Source organism: Rhinolophus sinicus, chromosome 5 (genome assembly GCF_057876585.1).
Source record: "Rhinolophus sinicus isolate RSI-liver-muscle chromosome 5, RSI-T2T, whole genome shotgun sequence".
NCBI lineage: Eukaryota > Metazoa > Chordata > Mammalia > Chiroptera > Rhinolophidae > Rhinolophus > Rhinolophus sinicus.
Window position 1 is genome coordinate 44,914,327 of NC_142505.1, and position 12,716 is coordinate 44,927,042.

Sequence of the window (12,716 nt, forward strand, 5' to 3'; positions counted from 1 at the left end):
AAATAGTTTCACTTAGGAATGTTTGTGATGAAGCAGTACAATTATTAATTTGATTAAATTTTGACCCTTGAGTATTATTCTGTGTGAAGAAAAAAGAAACACAGGAAATATTTTTGTGGCAAACAAGTTTAATAGTTGTCTTAAGGGAAAACAGTTCGGCAATTGTTGAAGCTGTGAGCAGAGCTAACTGCTTTTTTCATTGAACACCGTTTTTACTTGAAAGAACAACTGACACACAGGCTGTGGTTATTTAGACTTTGCATTTGGCAGACACTTTCTCTAAAATGAATGAAGTGAGCTTGTTACTTTAAGAAAGACAACTGGCAGCATTGTTGCCAATGATGAATTTGAGTGTCCATGCAAACACTTTCAGAATTTTGGAAAACTTATACCTGCCAACCTGAGCTCAACAGCTTTCCAACGCTTAATACCTTTCTTTTTGTTTTTTCATTTTCATAGGAATATGTTATGAATGTTAACATGTAATGAGTTTATTGTTATTTTAAAATAGATTAATACATATCATTTAGAGTTCTCAATTTTAATTTCAAATATGATAAATATTGAAATATATAGCTCATATAAACTAATGCTTTTTGAGGTCTTTGATAGTTTTTATGTACATAAAAATGTATTGAGACCAAAAAAGTTTGAGAATGACTCATGTAAGAGCTATTTTTTCCTTTAAATAAACTCTAAGACTAAAATAAATTTTTGCTAACCAACTTTTCTCCATTATTTCTGAACTTCGCTCTCAATGATCTCTTTCTCTGTGTGTGTGTCTTTCTCTGTCTCTGTCTCTTTCCATTGTTAGCATTTAGGTCTGGAAAATATATTTTTATGATTTTGATTAATGGTGATGCTTCTCAAACAAACAAACAAACAAACAAACAAACAAACAAACAAACAAACAGCAATGCCCATTGTGCCAGGAGATTTTCTATAGTCTCTGCTTTATACTTCTAAAATAGTTTCTTTCTCTTTTGCTGGTTTAATTTTATGTTTTCAGCGAATCCACATGTAGGACTGTGAAATGGAAAAACAATATTATAAACTCGTATGCAATGAAGAAGCCAGAAAGAATAAAAGAGAAAAAAAGTCAATGTCAATGAAAATAGAAACCACATATGCAAAATGGCAAATGCAAATTCTAGAGATCATTTTGTTTCTGAAGAGTCTGGGAGGTATCCATTTTCCCTGAACAATTTATTCTGGATTATACTGGAATAAATTTATACTGGAATACAATTTATTCTGGATTATAGATTTGCTAGGCCTACCACTGACAAGTGTCGCTGTACACAGACCTAGTGACAGGATGATTACTTACATGGAAAAGACCACACCCATGAGGAGAACGACACGGGCCCAGACATTGAAATTCTCAGCAAGTCATTGGTGACTAGTAAATTATACTTTTGAAGTGATATTATTAATAATGCTGCTGAATCAGCCTAACTATAGCACAGGTGATACATAGAGGACTCTGGGGGCTGTTGTTTTAATAGAAAGTGAGGCTTAGTTCACATAAAAACTTAGAAAATATTTCATTTGGAAGAGATTATCATTTCATATTTCTCATGTGTAGAATTTTGCTGTGAATTTTCAGCATCCAGTTCCCACCTCTGTCTGATTAATTCTTTTGTAAAGAGATAGGATTGGACTAGAGCAGTTGTTTTCCACCAGTGAAATCTTAACTTGAAACCTCGGTATATAAAACAGAGACAAGAACTACGTGGCTAAAAGAAAAGTCTATGTAATTTTACTAACAATTGTCACCCCAATAAATTTAATTAAAAAAAATAAATAAATAAATAAATAAAAAAGAAAAGAAAAGACAAGGAAACTTAAAATCTACGCTTTGACTTTCCACTGAGCTTCTCTCGCTGCTCAGCTTCTGAGCTACTGCACTGAACTCTGGGGCTCTTGGGCACACAGTTTGAGAACCCTTGGACCCAAGACGCTGCAGCTCAATGTGCTTGTGGAGACCTTGTCAGAAATCTGAGTAATTTCTTTTAATTAGAGAACCAGTTGACATCGAGTCCAGAACTAAATGGTCCCCAGGGTAGAGTTGGCAAGGGTGGTGGAGAGAATGACAACTCGCTGCAGTAGCATTCATGAGCCAACTAAGTGTCACAGTGCACGGACTGAACCCCAGCTATGAGTTCATCTACCTCCTAAGCATCGTTGGGGCAAACAAAATACAGGTAAAGCAACATCTGTCTTTAAGGAGCTGGTAGTCAATTTAGAGACGCACAACATAAACCTGGCCACCCAATGTAAGGCCCAGTATAATGACGTTTTAGAATTCAAAGATAGATGGTAGGTGATATGAGTAGGCAGATCAGGGAGGCCAGATGCAGCAGGATGTATCATTCTGTTATTCACTCAGGTTTTCAGCGGACATGTAATCAATACCAGTCAATCTGTTTAGTGATAGGATATAAAGATAAACATGCAGGATTATGATTCCGCCGTCCTTGGTGCTTGATGCCTAATGGAGTTGGGTGCAGAGGGGCATCAATCAACTACATATGATCTCACTTACATGTGGAATCAAAAAACAAAATAAACAAACAAAACAAACAGACTCATAGATGCAGAGAACAAACTGATGGTTGCCAGAAGGGAGGGGAGTTGGGGGGCTGGGTGAAAAAGGGGAAGGGATTAGGAAGTAAAAATTGGTTGTTACAAAGTAGTCATGGGGATGTAGGGTGTAGCATAAGGGCTCCCCCAGTTTTAGCAGTGAAAGTCACATCTTGGGAAACCCCTCAGTTTTGGACTAACTGGGATTGGGATGCTTGGTCATTCTAAGTTAGAACAACCTAGCAAACCCTCAAGAGTTCATCTGTAGACCCCTGGTGATCTGCAGAATCCCGTTAAAATGATTGTCCCGTAGGAAACACATTCCTGATCTGAAAATCAAGAGAACGAACTCCTCTATTTACTAGCAGTGACACCTTGAATAAAGGGGGTTAAATGAAGTCAGTAATTAGGAATGAACAGATGAATGTACGTATGGAATTGTCTGTTGCACCTGTGTTTATGTTCTCCCGCGGGTGGTAAAGGCAGCCCAATGGTAAGCATTCACTGCTCTGTTAAACAGCGTCAGTTACTCTCACCATCACCATTAGTGATTATGTCAGTAGAAGTTTATTTTAAAATAGTCAAAGCTTAAAAGAAATTATTAGCAAATCTAATCAATGATTCTTTCAAATAAAGAATGTAGATCGTATTAGCATTATGCAATGTTTATTTAAGAGTAAAGGTATTTTACTTAGCCCTATTCTGTTTTATTGAAGAATTTTGATCATTTTTATTAGACTTAGAATTGATGTGAAGGATGCCCTGAGTATCAGGAATTAAGGAACACAATCAAATAAACAGGAAGAAGAGAAGTTATGTTAACCCAGACAGCCTGCTCAGAGGAACTGGATCTTGACTTCAACTTGCTAATTGATTTTGAAGTTCCCGCATATGCAATGGATTGTTTCTAGAAATATGTAATAGGAGCGTTGGCACACATGGGGGTGAAATCAGAGTTTTTGGGGAAGAACATGAGCATGAGAGTCAAAAGACCTGGATTCTAGTCTTGGCTTTGCTATTGATCAGCTATGTGACCTCGGGCAAGTTACCCTCATGCTTCAGTTTCCACATTTGTCTTCCTATATCATAGTGATTTGGGAACAATTAAACAATATGCTGAGTATACAAGTAACCAGGGACAGTGCAGTGACCCATGGTGACCAAAAGCAGGCCTGCAGGGTGAGGGAATGAAAGCCTGCAGCCTGTACAAGTGGTAGCTATCCTAAAAAGATGTAACAGCTGTGGCCCCCAGCAGGGAGGCGGCAGGCAAGCAAATCCTCAGGCGTCCTTTTCTTCCTGCCTTCTGCTCTCCTGACAATGCCTCCCACAAGCCAAATTCAATTAGAAACAAGAGGACAAGGGAGTCTGTTGGTGTAGCCCATGGATGTCAGTCTCCCGAGGCCTGGAGAAGGGTGGAGAAGGGCTATGGGTGGAACTGCAATACAATCTGCCAATAATATAAAACTGCAGAGTAGGTAAGCTGGCTGTAGTTCTGGAAAAAAGTGCGGCATTTTCTTATGAAGTTAAGTATACACTTCTCATAAGACCCGGCAATCCATCCTGGATACTTACTCTAGAGCAGGGGTGTCCAAACTTTTTTCAACGTTTTTCAGCAAGGGCCATATGTGGTAAAATACACAAACAGCCGGGCCACTCACTTGAGGTGAAGTACGTATTGCCTCACCTGGTTTATTTAAGTAAACTAAATATATTTTTGGAATTTGCTGCGGGCCAATTGACAGTGGATTGCGGATCCCAGTTGGCCCGCGGGCTGCAGTTTGGACACCCCTGCTCTAGAGCAATGAAAACTTATGTGTATACAAAAATCTGTATGTGAGTGTTTATGGCGGCTCTATTCCTAATCACACCGAACTGGAAATTAGCCAAATGTCCTTCAAGAGGTGCATGGATAACCAAACTGTGCATCCATGCAATGGAATGCTACTCAGCAATGAGAAGGAATGGACCATTGAAGCTGCAACGCCTTGGATGCATCTCAAAGGGATTGTGCTGAGTGAAAGAAACCAGTCTCAAAAGCTTACATACTGTATGATTCAGTCTGTACAACATTCTTGGAAACAAAACAACTATAGTGCTGGGGAAACTGTTCAGCGGTTATCAATTGTTAGGGATGGGGAAGGGTGTGACTATAAAGGGATAACAGAAGGGAGTTTTGAGGGGTGAAAGCACAGTTCTATGTATGATTGTGAGGATAATTACAAAAAATCAATACATGTGTTAAAACTGGTCACCCCAATAAACTTTAATTAAAATAAATTCATAGAAATGTGTATCAGTAAAAGATCAATTTTACTGCATGTTAATTTAAAAATAAAAATATGCAATTTAAATGTATGAGAATATTGCAAACAAAAGCTTCAATGATAGATTTATTCTTGTAGATATTGACCACCTATTTGTCCCAAAGTTGAACTTGAAGAAATTTCAATCCAAACTGAAATCAGAGTTATACATGCAGACGTGCCTGAAAATAAGACGTTATGTAAAAGTGGCATCCTTGGACAAGGATGGAATACAGGGGTCCCAAACGAGAAGACACAAGCTGAGGTTCAGGCACGGAGCGCAGGGCAGAGCCTGGAGATGAAGAACCAGACCATAGTTTGGCTCTGTCACAAGGGTTCAGGGCAAGAGATTCTCTAGCTCTTGGCAGCTAATTACTATGGAGATGGGACAAGAATAAAGAAAACAAACAGGATGGTGTAGGGTTTAAGAGTATAGGCAATGAAATGAGAAAGAGCTGGGTTGGACTCTGGCTCTGCTGCCTGCTAGCTTGTGAGCTGGGACAATTGTTTTAACTTCTCGTGTACAAAGATGTATAAGAACAACTCCCCCATTGTAGTGTTGTGAAAATGAAATAAAGTCACATCTGTAGTGTCTCAGTAAGTTGCCTGGTCCAGAAAAAATGCTTTAGTTAACAGTAGAAGTATATTAAACAAAACGTTACAAGTCACATCAGAAGTATGGTGCTCATGAGCTGTATACTAGTGAGTAATTTCATCTTCTAAATCTGTACAATGACTATCATGATGTCTACCCAATGGAATTTGGGGGGCAGCGCTCTATTGAGAAAGGAGCTATGGAAATGCAAGAATTACTTTTCATATGCACTTCTTTATGATCATAGCAGGGCCAAGAGGAAATCTTTTTTCCTTGCTTAAAAGATACAGAAAACATTACATCCAGATCTGGGTTGGTCCCAGAGATACCTGGGGCCAAACATATAGAAGAGGATCAAGAGGGTTCAGCCAGCAGGTGCCAGCAACTTTGGTCCCAAAGAAGGAGTGATATAATACCAGCATGATCGTGACAACTCACCTTCGAGCACTGGGGACAATTCCAGAGGAGTGCAGTGGGGTGCTGAGCAGCAAAGGCTTTGTAGTCAGAACTTGCTGTGGAAACTTGGGCCAGTGTCGACAGAGCTATTGCTGAAGATTCTTTTTTTTTTTTCAAATTAAATTTATTGGGGTGACATTTGTTAATAAAATTATACAGGTTTCAAGTGAATAATTCTATAATATGTCATCTATCTATTGCATTATATGTTCACCACCCAAAGTTAAATCTTCTTCCATCACCGTATATTTGACCCCCATTGCCCTCTTCTTCCTCCTTCCCTTCCTTCTTCTCCTCTGGTAACCACTAAAATATTGTTTGCATCTATAAGTATTTGCTTATCTGTTTGGCTTGTTCATTTGTTGCTTTCAGTTGTATGGGTACATCCCACATATTAGTGAATCACATGATTCTTGACTTTTTATATCTGACTTACTTTATTTAACATAATAATCTTAAGATCCATCAGTGTTGTCACAAATAGCAGTATTTCATCTTTTCTTATGGGTGAGTAATATTCCATTGTACATATGTACCATGTCTACTTTATTCAATCATCTATTGGAGAACATTTTGGTTGTTTCCATGTCTTGGCCACATGAATAATGCTGCAATGAACATAGGGGTACATACATGTATATCTTTATGGATACATGTATCAGATTTTGTGGGTAGATACCCAGAAGAGAGATTGCTGGGTCAATGGTAATTCTATTCTTAATTTTTTGAGGAACCTCCATACTGTTTTCCATGATGGCAATACTAATTTACATTCCCACCAATAGTGTATGTGGGCTCATTTTCTTCTCCACAACCTCTCCAACACTTATTATTACTTGTCTTATTGATGATAACCATTCTAACTGGTGTGAGGTGGCATCTCATTGTGGTTTTAATTCACTAATAGCTAATAGCTAGTGAAGTTGAGCATGTTTCATATATCTGTTGGCCATTTGTATATCTTCTTGGGAGAAGTGTCTGTGCTGGTCCTTTGCCCATTTTTAATTGGATTGTTTGTTTCCTTGTTGTTGAATTATATGAGTTTTTTATATATTATAGATATTAGCCCCTTATTGGAGGTGTTGTTTGGAAATATCGTCTCTCATTTAGTTGGCTGCCTCTTTATGTTGTTGATGATTTCTTTTGCTGTGCAGACGCTTTTTATCTTGATATAGTCCCATTCATTTATTTTTGCTTTTACTTCCCTTGGTTTTGAGGCCAAATTCATAAAACCCTCTCTAAGAAAAAAGTCCATAAGTTTAGTGCCTATGCTTTCTTTTATGCAATTTATTGTTTCAGGTCTTATATTTAGGTCTTTGATTTATTTTGAGTTACTTTTGGTAAATGGTGACAGATAGCAGTGTAGTTTCTTTCTTTTGCACGTGGCTTTTCAGTTTTCCCAGCACCATTTATAGAAGAGGCTTTCTTTTTTCCATTGTATGCTTTCGGCTCCTTTGTCAAAATTTATTTGCCTATATATATGTCGGTTTATTTCTGGTTCTCAATTTCATTCTATTGGTCTGTGTATCAGTTTTTTTCAGCAATACCATGCTGTTTTGATTATTGTTGCTTTGTAGTATAATTTGAAGCCAGGGAGTATGATACCTCCAGCTTTGTTCTTTTTTCTCAAAATTGCTTTGACTATTTGGGGTCTTTTGTGAGTCCATACAAATCTGATGAGTTTTTTTTTTTTTTTGTATTATTTGTTTAAAAAATGCATTTGGGATTGCATTAAATCTGTATATTGCTTTGGGTAGTATGGCCATTTTAACTACGTTGGTTCTTCTAATCCAGGAACTCATATCTTTCCATTTCTTTGTGTCTTCTTCAGTTTCTTTTAATAATGTCTGGTAGTTTTTAGTGTATAGGTCTTTCACATGTTTTTGTTAAGTTTATGCCTAGGTATTTTATTCATTTTGTTACAATTGAAAAAGGTATTGCTCTTTTCATTTTTTGAAATTTCATTGTTAGTATATAGGAACACAATGTATATTTGTACATTGGTTTTGTATCCTGCAATTTTATTGTATGTGTTTATCATTTCTAATAGATTTTTGGTGGAGTGTTTAGGACATACATACATATATCTCTGAGACAGAGAGAATTACCTCATCTGTAAAAAGTGACGATTTGGCTTCTTCATTCCCAATTTGGACGCCTTTTATTTCTTTCTCTTACCTGGTTTCTCTGGCTAGGACTTCCAATAGTATGTTGAATAACAATGGTAAGAGGTAGTATCTTTGTCTTTTTCTGATCTTAGAGGCAGAGCTTTCAGTTTTTTACCATTATGTAGATATTAGCTGAAGGTTTGTCATACCTGGCCTTTATTATGTTGAGGTACTTTCCTTCCATACCAATTTTATTAAGCACTTAATCATAAATGGATGTTGCATCTTGTCAAATTCTTTTTCTTCATTTATTGATATCACACGTGATTTTTATCCTTTATTTGGCTCCTCACACTTGTAATAGGATTTTCCATCCATACTCTCAGTCATGTAACTTTTCAGTGTTTCCCAGCAGAGCAGACAGATTATACATTTTTATCCCACTGACTTTGTGTTCATACAGTGACTCATCTTGAACAAAGGCTCACTGTTCACTGGATATGACATGAGCACAGCCTCATGAACTACTGACATTAGTCATGAGGCGATCTTGCCCAGGTAGCTACTGTACCTTCAGCTTGGGTCACAAATGATGGATACCTGGAACGGACCTGAACCTGACCACCACCTGAAGCTGAGTCAGCTCAGTCCGCCAACTGATGCTTTGATGTGTGAGAAATAAAAGTTGGTTGTTGGAAGCCATTGTGATTTGGGTATCATTTGTTATGCGGATTATTGTAGCAATAACTGACTCTACACAGCAAGTTCCTTAACTTTAAATATCCTGTTTTGCCCTTTGTACATTAAAATTAATAATGCCTAATTATAATCACCCAGGAAAACAGTTATCAGGAATAAATGGAGTGATATATTAAGTACTTAGCACAGTACTCAAGACCAAGCAAGAGAACAATAAATGAAAGTTCCTGCTCTGAAGGTACTGGGTTACGAAGAAATTCTAAAAAAAAAACAAAAAAAAAAACTGTCCACCTTGTGGAGTCTCAGTTTCCTCAATTGTGAAATGTATGCAATTATACTTCCCCCACCTCTCTAAGGGAAGATCAGCATGAAGTGATAGATGTGAAAATAGCTTGCTGTCTGTGAAGAGCTACCCAGGACTTAGGAGTTATTATTCTTTCTACTACAGAGAATCCTCCTACCCAAGTATTACTTATTACCATCCCCAAAGTTAAAGTTTCATAGGAGAGTAGGATGAAAGCCATCAATCCACGACAGCATGCGCTAATAAACTATCCACTCATTAATGCTAGTCTCTACTCAAATATCTTTCACTTCAAACATGTTTCTATATCCACAACGTCAGTATCTTTGCTGGGCTACTCAGCACAAGCATATTGCAATTTGATTGCAAAAAGAAACTGCAAAACTTGAGAAAAAGATGCAGGATTTTTCAAAGATGAAAGGGATGATAGAGAATTTCTCTGATCATGTACAAAATAATTGATAAGTGAACATCTGACAGAGGCCACTTAATAATTGAAGAAGAGAAAAATTGACAAGGGTGATAACACGATAGGCTTCAAAGGAAATAATTTGATGGTTTGAATATCAAAGGATGCAGGGAGGCCTTTTGGGAAAATTGATGAAACCTCCTCTTTTTGCAAAAATGATCCTCCTTATGGCTGTACATTGAAGGGTACCATATCATACTCTTTTGTAATTTCTTTGGAAAGTGATCTCAAGAATTATTTGTTAATTTTAGTAATCATCAAAGAATTATAGAATAATCTATGCTTTATTAAGTATAAAATTAACATATGTTAATACATTTTAGTTAGGTTTTCAAGACAGAGTCCCAACTTTTTTCCTCCCATTTTCTAGGGAATCTTGGTTCCTATTTTTGGTGGTCTTTTCTGCTCTCATTTGTTCCGTGTGTAATTAGGATGTGCTCTACTTATTATTTCCTTTTAGGCCCAGAGAGCCCTTGGAGCAACAACTTGTCTAGAGATTTCGGAAACTGAAGCTTCCAATGGGTCAGTGAAGGCAGGAAAATATCAGTCCCAGAAGTCTGCCATGGCCACTTTGGGGTGAGTCATTGTATGTGACCTGCCAAATGAACTTTATGAAAAAACCCTGAGACTGGGGGGTGTAAGTTACGGCTGTGAAAGCAACAGCCTGTCGCAGACTCATTCTCGTTCCATAACTTACTTCTTTGTGATTTCAGCCACGAGGCATCGCTTTGAGCCTTTTCTTCCTTTATAAAAGGGGGATGATAATATATACCCTGATGGAGATTCGTGAGGATGGAATGCAATTAGAGATATTAAAGTATGCTGAGCAATGTTTGCATAACAGACATGCAAAACACATAGCTGTCGTTATTGCTAAGATAGCCGTGGGAACCAATGTTCCATAGGGTGTTTCTCTTTTTTTTTTTTTTTTTTTTTTTAAATTAAATTTATTGGGTGACAATTGTTAGTAAAATTACATAGATTTCAGGTGTACAATTCTGTATTACATCATCTATAAATCCCATTGTATGTTCATCACCCAGAGTCAGTTCTTCCATCACCATATATTTGATCCCCCTTACCCTCATCTCCCACCCCCCACCCCCCTTACCCTCTGGCAACCACTAAACTATTGTCCGTGTCTATGAGTTTCTGTTTCTCATTTGTTTGTCTTGTTCTTTTGTTGTTTTTGGTTTATATACCACATATCAGTGAAATCACATGGTTCTCTGCTTTTTCTGTCTGACTTGTTTCGCTCAGCATTACTCTCTCAAGATCCATCCATGTTGTCACAAATGTTCCTATATCATCTTTTCTCACTGCCGAATAGTATTCCATTGTGTATATGTACCACAACTTCTTTATCCATTCATCTATCGAAGGACATTTTGGTTGTTTCCATGTCTTGGCCACCGTAAACAAAGCTGCAATGAACATTGGAGCACACGTGTCTTTATCTCTAAATGTTTTCAGATTTTTTGGGTAGATACATAGGGTGTTTCTCTTGCTCCATCATCTCTACCTTCCTTCGTCTTGAGCATATTTGTGTACACTCTAGAATTTTTCGTCCGGATTTCCTTGTGTCCTCTGCTTGGCAACTGCACAATGTGGAAGACAGTGTCTTGTGTCCCTGTTTTATTCTTCTGATGAGCAGTGTGGAGGAAGATCTGCTTTACAATCCAACAAAAACTTGAGCTCACTAAAGGGAAATGGGGAGGTGGAACGAGGATCCAGTGGTGAATGCTCGCACATGGGTAGGAGGAAAATCAATAAATTAGTACTCGATGTTGGTATAATAAGTAACCTATTCACCAGATACTACATGGGCAATCTAGAAGGTGAGCACAATGAAAGACAATTCGAAGCCATTCTGTAGAGGAGACAATTGTCTGGCCAAGGGTTATATGGAACTTTGCCTCTTCTCTGATTCATCATGTTAACCTTCTATGAGTTGTCTTTTTTATCAATCTTTTAAGCAAACACTGTACCAAATGGCAGCAGCATGTCCAGAATTAACAGCATGTCCGGAACTAGAATCAATCTAGATTGTTAATTTTATTAGCCATGAAACTAACCTGACAATAACTCAGTGAGCTAATTATTTTGTAGATAAAGAAAAGAAGGATTATGGCTAAATCTGAGTAATTTACCTGAGGTCACACAGACCGCCAGAGTGGGAGATGGGATTGAAACCCTGCAGGTCACCTCCAACCCCCCTTCCTTATGTGTAACTACAAAGTTCTGCTGCTGTCAGCCAAGTGAGGGCACCGGCGGAAGCTCCTTGAGGTTTTCTCCCTGGTGGACTGTATGTGATAATATTTATCAAAAAGTTGCATTCATAATATCCTTTTCATGTTTTATTTGGTCCCTGAGAGAGGTAAGACAGAAAGAATCTCATTTTACCAATGAGCGTATGTGATTTATCCAAGAGCTCCTATTTAGCTAGTGGCAGAGTCCGGACTATAATGGGATACTCTCATCTCTTTCACTGTTGAAATATTTTTCATTGACATTTCCTAGTTCTCTTTCTCAGAGCACTTTGTTGTGGCTCAGGATCTTTGTGCTGCATTTCTGGGGCTGCTAGCTATCAGCCCAGATAGGTGCAAAGGAGAAGCTCTGTCCTATGGGATGCATGTCCTCTCTACCCCGGAGAGCCCCATCTGTCCCCTTGTCATTGCTGAGATCCAGCTGATGCATGCCCAGCAAGGGTGAGGATACATACATATAATGGAAATCAGTCAGGGGCCAATTTTCCGTATCGAAAAGGAAATTGCATTTCTCAGGCATGTGGGCAAAGAGGTTGATTAAATATAAAACATTTCCACAAAGGGGGTAGCATAATAGAGAACTCAGTTCCTTCACAGAAGAAGGAATTCTCTGGTGATGAACCCACCTGAGTGCCATTTGTGTTCCTGATCGTTTCATCTGACTGCCCATCTTGTTACAAGATTGCTGATTTGAACAACTTGGAGACACTTATTTGACCCTTTATCTGATATGTCACAAGATTTTGAAATTTCTAGAGCAGTATGTGAAATGTGAACTCGTGCATAAGGCAATGGGGTGGTTCACCCTGCATTTGGTCACGTCGCTTGCTGTTGACAGAGATCAATAGATTTTTTTTTTTTAAAGATGGCGCCCTTGAGTATTGAATGCTGCTATGTCTGAGTGACTGACTGGCTTTTGTGTGTGAAGG

At 38.1% G+C, this 12,716-nt stretch overlaps 1 long non-coding RNA gene across 1 annotated transcript in view; it reads left to right on the plus strand.

Moving 5' to 3' along the window:
* LOC148758241 (uncharacterized) overlaps positions 1–10,096 on the plus strand; it is a 96,899-nt gene extending 86,803 nt beyond the window's left edge. The window contains exon 2 of the long non-coding RNA XR_016021437.1: positions 9,981–10,096. This is a non-coding gene — a long non-coding RNA (uncharacterized LOC148758241). The remainder of the gene's footprint in view (positions 1–9,980) is intronic.
* Positions 10,097–12,716: the final 2,620 nt, after the last annotated feature.